Genomic DNA, 8,506 nt, shown 5'->3' with positions numbered 1-8,506 from the left:
TTGAATCCAAAATGATATCTTTCATTTCCAGCTTTAAACTATGTTAGATAGTCTAGAACAGGCATTTCCAACCTGTGGCCCTCCAGCTGTTGTGAAACTAAACATCCCATCATGCCTTGCCATAGTTATGGGGAAATGCTAAAACTACTGCTAAAACTACTAGGCATGCTGGGATGTGTAGTTTCACAACAGCTGGAGGGCCGCAGGTTGGACATGCCTGGTCTAGACTGAGAAAAGATTTTGTTGATTGCCAGATTGCCCAAAAAAATTAGTCATAGGGAGATCGAGAGAGAGAGAGAAGATGCTAATGAAATGGGTGTTTCTTATTACGCATAAAGTGAAGTACCAACGCTTGTATCTAGAACACAAGATTGTAACTAAATGATAAAAACCAAAGTAAACAAATATACTCTATTACAGAAATATCAGTAAAATATAAAACTACTGCATTCAACTAAAGAGGACATAAGCGGACCCTACATCAGAACAATATCATTCCAACCAGCCAACTCATTGGCTGGTTGGAGTGATAATCTGGTAGTGTGTGAGAGCATATAATTGTCAACTGTTTTTCCAAATGCTGAAAAACTGCAAAAAAAATCCAACTTGTTTGGAAAATCAAACCTGATTATTTTTTCCTAACCAGTCATTCTAGTGTAGGAGGAAAGTTTCCCCAAACTAAATGATAGGAAGAAGAGGCACTTTAAGAGAGGAGGAGGCCTGTGTGCAGGCTATGATTGGGCTTCCTCCTCTCCGGTGGTGCAGTAGATCCTAACATTGTGTCAGTGTTTACTGCGCATGCACAAGTCTCCAGGAACATGGCACCTGTGCTGCTGCACCAAGGACACCACACACCTTGCACCCATTATAGATATGCCAGTGATAAGTAGACACATCACCTGTCCTGCCTCTGTTTTCTCATTGCCTACACCCCATACTCACCAACAAACAGCAGCAGTTCATTCTGCAGTGCCTCACCATGACCAACATATAAAAGTAGCACTTTGCTTCATAGTGTCCACAGCCCCTGCAATCACCAACGACCAACAACTGACAGTAGCACTTTATTTTCCAGTGCCCACTCCCCCCTTTCCCCACGTAATAGCACACAGGATAGCACCTCATATATTTCCCCTCTCTGCAAAATTGCTTTGGAGGATGCATAAGGGTTCTTCTGAGTTCTTAGTCCCCAGGGAGATTGGTAAGTACTAAGTAGTATCTACATGTTTCTTCGCTCCCTGGGTAGCATCTGCAGCCAGGTGAACACTGTGCCAGTCTGTCCTGAAGACATAATCAGTTCTTCGCACAGCACCCATGGTGCCAAAGCATGGCTTGAACCAGCGAGAACTGTCCCTAATAATGACATTTAAATGGGAATAATCACAGCAGGCAGATAAAATGCCCTTCTGGTCCTGGTACAGTGCTTTCTGGATGTGAGCATACATGGTGGCTCTGCATTCTCCAGTGCCATAATAACTTATCATGGTATCTTGGACCAACAAGTTGGAAGTTTGGAGGAACGTTGGTCTGCTGTATGGCCCACATATGCTAGGTAGGCCCTCAGAAGTAGGCAGATGAGAGAAAGAGGGGGAAGCTGATGAGAGACAGAGCACGAGGCTGATGGGAAACAGAAGAAGAGCTGATGAATGAAAGAGAGGTAGGCTAATGAGAGACACAAGGGGAGCCGATGAGACAGAGGGGAAATCATTCATAAGGACAGGCTGATAAGAGACTTAGGAAGAGGCTGTTGAGACACTGTAGAGCAGCGGTTCTCAAACTGTGGGTTCTGACCCCAAAGTGGGTCCCGACCTTCTCTGCATGGGGTCGCGACTCCATGTTGCTGACCATCAGGCTGATGACTTTTCCAATCTCAGTCAGTGATTCAATGAGTCTAAAATAACAGACAATTCAACAGATTTTTCAGACTCCTCCCATCACTTTGTGCCTCCACAATGCTGCCATGTATGTGCTGTCTGCTGCCTACACATGTGATGTGATGGCCTTCTGCAGGAACTTGCTGGGGTCCTGTAATTATTTTTATTGTCTGATGGGGTCCAAGAGCAAAATAGTTTGAGGACCCCTGCTGTAGAGGGAGAAACTGATAAGACAGAGGGGTAGACTGAGAGACACAGAGGAGGAGGCTGAAACACACAGGGAGGAGGGGAGAAGCTGAATATATAGAGGGAGGGTCTGGAAGACACAGAGGGGGAGGCTGACACAGAGAGGAAGCTGAAAGAGATCGAAAGGCATCGGGGGAGGCTGAGAGAAGCTAAAATGCTCAGAGATTTAGGGATTAGATGTGGGAGGGAGGGTTAGGCACCTAGAAGAGGGGATTGATGTTAAGCTATGGGGTGGGAGGGTTAGTTTTAGGCTGCAGGGTAGGAAAGTTTGGGCTAGGCTACAAAGGAGGGGGGGTTAGGGATAGGCTGCACGAAGGGAGGGTTAGGGGGAGCCAGGGAGAAGGTTAGTATACTAACCGTCACCTATTGAGATTCCCTCCATCCAGATGTCGGTATCGCTATTCTCACCGTTGTCATCCCATCCGTTAGTCATCTGTATGTATTCAGACAGACCTAGTGGTGGCGGTGACAAGTTTAACAAATGATAGACCTTGAAACCACATGGGTTGAATTAATCGATTCCAGTTTTTAGTCGTTGTTTGTATATTGAACCCTTTCACCTTGATTACAGTGAGTAAGGTATGAGTTTGTTAGTGTAACTTATCTGTTCTAAACATACGTCTGGTGTCCTACAGTATTGTCAGCTAGTGTTACTTTATAGACGTCATTATATTATGTTTCCAAACAGTTTTATCCCTGTTCAATAAATTACCCATGACAGATTAGCCTAGTGGGGAAAGTCCTTGCACACAGTGTAGACATTTTTAGTTTGACTCCTTGCTGGTTCCATTATCAATTTAGAAATGTGGGGTAGATGTATGAAGCAGTAATATGGGAGGGGAAGTGATAAAGCACCAGGCACTTTATCACTTCTCCTCCCTTATCACTGCTTCATACATCTACCCCTCACTTATTTTATTGTTGCGTCAAACATTTTAAAAAAAAATTCTGCTTTGGAATAAAGTAACCCCGTTTATGAGAGTTGCAGAGAACGAAATGAGAATCCGTACAACAGATGGAAGTCATCCTGTCTAAGTACATTAGCAGTGCCAGGACCACATCCAACACAGCCAGACCTTCTTGGCCCACAGAAGTCACAAAACTTTCCTAAGAACGTAGCTGGACAGCAGCCCCTACAAAACATCCCCATTCCTACACACACATAAAAAACGTCCTTGGGGGTTGCTCATGTGTAAAAGTATTTTTTATCGTTTAAGTGTCAGCTCATACACATCAATCGGCAACCCGAAGCTCCAGTGTCCCCCAGCCTGATGAAAAGAGAATAGAGTATGATCATATGGGATTATCAGACTTGTATCCTTACAATAGTAAGCATGCTGTTGTATACTAGTGTATTATCTTCTGGTTTTATATGTGATGCAGTATTATATTTTATACAATTTAGAGCCCATTAAGTTAAAAGCCAAGGGTCAAAGTCTTGTAAAGATAATAAATCACATTGGCTAATATTAGAGGCTGTTATCCCAAGTATATTAATAAAAAATAACTCAATCGTTACAAAGGTCATTATTACTTCACAGAAATAGGCATTTGAGACCATGGTGGTGTGAGGTGTTGGGAAAAAAAGATTAAAATACTATATTACGAGCAATATGGATTTGTCAGAAGGCAAAAAAATTGCACAATCACCTGTGAGCTAATGGGAAGTGTGGGTACTTGTGTATTATCTGGGCGCCCGATTTTCTTCATCGCACCTTAAAATCACGTTGTATCGCATCGCATACAATCATATTGCATGCGATGCGACGTGATTTGATGCAATTTTTATATGTACAGGCACCCAGATGCCTGTTTCATATGTGAAATGGCCCCCCAGACCCCCCCTCGCTGCGCTCGCCACGCTTCGGGCTCGGTGGCGAGCTGCGCTCACCACACTATATACTAGTGGGGGTATGAAAAGGTTGGAGGATGCGTACCGCCGCCCCTCGCGGGCTCGCTGCGCTCGCCACGCTTCAGGTTCACATTGATAGTGGCCTGGTTGTGGGCCTTGTAGACACATTCAGAACATGCTAAATCATTCATATCATATCATTCATATCTGACACATTAATGACAACAGGATTTAAGTAATACATGTATTAATACCAGGAAAAAAATGAGAGAAGCTGAATATATAGAGGGAGGGTCTGGAAGACACAGAGGGGGAGGCTGACACAGAGAGGAAGCTGAAAGAGATCGAAAGGCATCGGGGGAGGCTGAGAGAAGCTAAAATGCTCAGAGATTTAGGGATTAGATGTGGGAGGGAGGGTTAGGCACCTAGAAGAGGGGATTGATGTTAAACTATGGGGTGGGAGGGTTAGTTTTAGGTTCAGCTCCTTATCACAGAATTCTATGGAGGTCAATTGCTGGCTCCAACAATAAATTAATCTGATTATCCTGACAAATGGGAGCCTGCATCCTGGATGAAATAGTGAGGCTCGCAGACTCACCTTCTTGGAGCAGCTTTTAATGTAGCAGCGCCACTTCTGCTCCTTTGTCGACAGCCGCATCACGTGCCCATTTGGACAGGTGACTGTCGCTGGCAGCAACGAATGTTCCTGTAGGAACACCACAGCTGCCTCCTCCAGTGGCGTGCGGTGGGGTGAGGCAGGTGAGGCACAGCCTGTCCTGTCATACTAGTGCATATGACATACTAATCATTTTTATAGTCAAAACGAAGGAGTAAAAAGTCTATGGCAGGTGAGGCAGTGCCTCACCTGGCTACCTTTTCTGTGCATCTCTTATCAAAACTCAGCGAATCTTCAGCAATACACACCGCTGCACATGTGTATAATGCTGGTATGTACCCCATGGCTCATATATTGTGTGCATATCTGGCTCTGGTACTTGCCAGGGACTCTTGAGCCATTTACCTCACCGCACATCCATGGCCTCCTCTGTCTGGGGAAGGCTGAACAAGGACGCTGAAGCCATACTCCAAATGATAAATATCCAGCGAAATGGACCAATATCCAATCAATGGAGTAATATCCAAATATATAGACCAATATCGACAGGAATCGGATAGAAATTCAGTCAAATTCTCCTCAGAATAACAACAGCAGCTCACCAACACACTCCTTCTCTCCTCACAAAACACCCTCAGAGTGACATTCTGCCAGGGGTGACAGAGGGCGGGATTACAATTGGGCGGGATGGATTAAAATCGCATCGCATCGCATCACGTCACAATTGTACAGGGTGCGATGCGATTTTACCTTAATTAGCAGTAAAAGAACATTTCAAGGGAACAACCGGGTACATCGCATCGCATGTACTTACATAGTGACATGCGATGAAGAAAATCGGGCGCCCAGATATTACACAAGTACCGAAGTGTGTAATGTAGACTCTGCATACTCAGATTGGAAGATGCCATTATATAGGGCCTGATTCTGACAGGAGCCCTGTTGGGCTCCTGTCAGGAGCCCAACAAGGGGGCGAGCGCATTGAAGCCCCGTACGGGCTCACTGCGCTCACCACGCTGCAGGCTCTGTGGCTCTCTGGGCTCGCCACCTATTCTGTTCTCCCTCTACGGGTGTCCACGAAAAATAGCCTGTGTAAGTCGGGATTCTAATGTCGGAGAAACAACCGTTGGACTCCCACCTGTCGGTCACTCATCCGGCACCCATCTGTAGGAGATAGATGGTTCTGTCATGGATCTGCATGATCAGAGTGCTGCGTCAGTGGATGCAGCATCGGATCACCTGCACAACCATTGTCCATAACTAGCCGTAGCAGCAGACCGCGACCAGACCCTGCATTGCCTACAATGCAGGGGCAAAAAATACTCTGCCCCCCAAGTGCCACAGCATGTCAATCATGCCGCGCCTAAGAGCAGGTCTGAAAGCATTATCACAAGACCCATTCTGCACATGCACAGACCCACAAACATGACAATTGTATATTAAGCCATCAGGTTTGCATAGAAATCCAAATTACGCTCAAAGCTACATAGCTACATGGGCAGTATGGATGGTGTAATGGTTAGCATTACTGCCTCATAGCACTGAGGTCATGGGTCTAACTGTGCGGAGTTTGTATATACTCCCTGTACTTGCGTGGGTTTCCTCCGGGTACTCCGATTTCCTCCAACAATCCAAAAATATACTGATAGGCTAATTGGCTCCCAACAAAATTAACCCTAGAATGTCTGTGTGTACATGTGCCTGTACATGTGGTAGGGAATATAGATTGTAAGCTCCACTGGGGCAGGGTCTGATGTGAATGTTCAAATATTCTCTGTAAAGCGCTGCTGAATATGTGTGCGCTATATAAGAAACTGTTAATAAATAGAAAAATCAACAGATAAAACATCAACACTTTCTATGAATCAATCATTTGAGATTGTTAATAGCAAGTAAAGGCATTATTTGATGAGAATAGGTGTGGATCATTAAGTCACAGTAATTATGTCAAAAGGTCGACACATCAAAAAGGTCAACACAGCCTAAGTTTATTGTGCCAAAAGGTCGACACAAGCAGGACGCTATGGAAAGCCATCCACTCTGCCGATCATCTGCCGGTAATACCAGCAGATGAGTGGAGATGACCAGCGATAATGCGGGAGCACGCATCAGCGCCCATCGCTGCCCCATCTACACTGGGCGACTTCTGAGGTCAGACGAGTAAACTGAGCTGCTTTCAGCTCAAATTCGCCCAGTGTGTATGGGCTGTAACTATGCCCACTTGAATTAAAATGGTTTAAAGTGAAAAACTCATGTCAACCTTTTGCTTGTGTCAACATTTTGTAGATGTCGACCTATTGCCTGTTGACCATATGTGGTTGACCAATCGATCGGATACTGACGAGGATATATATTCAATACTGGGCATTACTGAGCAAAATATTAAAGATTGGCTCGACTGGGTGGGTAGCTGCTTGTCAATGCAGCACTGTACGGATTGGCTGACTGATACACAAGGGCCTAAGGGATGTCACAGCAAAGGTACACAATATGCTATTGTTTTGGCTGAGACTACACACACACACACAATGTCAATGCAGACAGATTGGATTATCAAAGCTGAGCGTTTCTGTCAGTTTTTACACGATTTTATTGGAATCTGTCCATAACGCACATGGCTACTCACTAACCATCACTGAAAAATTGGCCCTATAATTGTGTAGTGAGAGCTTACTGTAGCTAAACTCAAGCGCTAGGGTTCTCAGTGATGCCTGTCTCAGAGCTCTATACAAGTATCAGGAGTGTCAGCTATGTGTGATGGAGTAAGGCAGTGGTTCCCAAACTGTGTGCCTAGGCACCCTGGGGTGCCTCAGGACACTTGCAGGGGTGCCTTGGGTTGGTGGACCAGGATCAATTCATATTATTTATGGTCAATGTACCAGGCAAAAGCAGTGCCGGTGGCTGCCAATCATAATATATGTGGACAAACAGAAGCAAATCCTGCCCCTCACCAGATAACTGTGACATATACACACAATGCACTGAATTTTATATTTTTTCCTGAATTTTTCAATAAGAAACATTTGGCCTAGGGGTGCCTTGAAAACATTTTGATGCTCTAGGGTGCCGTGATTCAAAAAAGTTTGGGAACCCCTGGAGTAAGGTATTAATAGTCCCTGTATACCTTTCAACCGCTTCCCCCCATCTGAGTGGCAATAGTGCCATGTATTTCCTATATAGTAAATGTACAATGAGTATATCAGTCAAATTCCTTACATTCTTTATTGATAAATATCGGTGTGTAGCAATCCCTAATGTATTGCTGCAGGAGAGGACACATGATAACATATTTATGACTGACTTCAAGAGGTGGTTTCCTCAGTCATTTATTAACTTTGATATCCTTGCTATTTATGACAGTTGTGGGCATTCAGAAAAGCCCCCCCCCCCCCCCTCGCAAGCTGAGTTCCCCCGCACACTTGCAAATGAATGTTTAGCATAAACATCCATTCGCAGCTTGCGGTCGGGGAGGAAATCATTTCATGGTCGCAGACCATCGAATGATTTCTAAGGTGCACGGAAATCTAAAACACTCTTCGGTGTCTTAAGAGTTGCGGCTACCTTGTACGTGAAGAGGGCGGGCAGCTGACATCCATTGACGTCAGCTGCCTGCCACCGGCACCCGCGTCATTGCCAAATCACCATGGGAACACCCATGAAACGCTGGGTGTTCTCATGGGCGCAGACCCAAGTCCCCTGCCCATACTTCTAGGTGGGAATAGGGCGGCAAATAAGCAACTTGCCGTGCCCGCTCGCACCAAGTGCACATTAGCAATAAACATCGCTCCCCCGTGCGAAGGTGCTGGGGAGCGAACAAATCAGAATAACCTCCTAAGTGTAGAGACTGCTGCTGAGATTCTGTAATATGCCTAGCGCAGATGGACAGGTCCTGGCGCAGCATGGTAAATAGGAATATCC

This window comes from Crinia signifera, chromosome 1 (genome assembly GCF_055691185.1).
Source record: "Crinia signifera chromosome 1, ASM5569118v1, whole genome shotgun sequence".
NCBI lineage: Eukaryota > Metazoa > Chordata > Amphibia > Anura > Myobatrachidae > Crinia > Crinia signifera.
Note: the sequence above shows the minus strand (reverse complement) of the source record.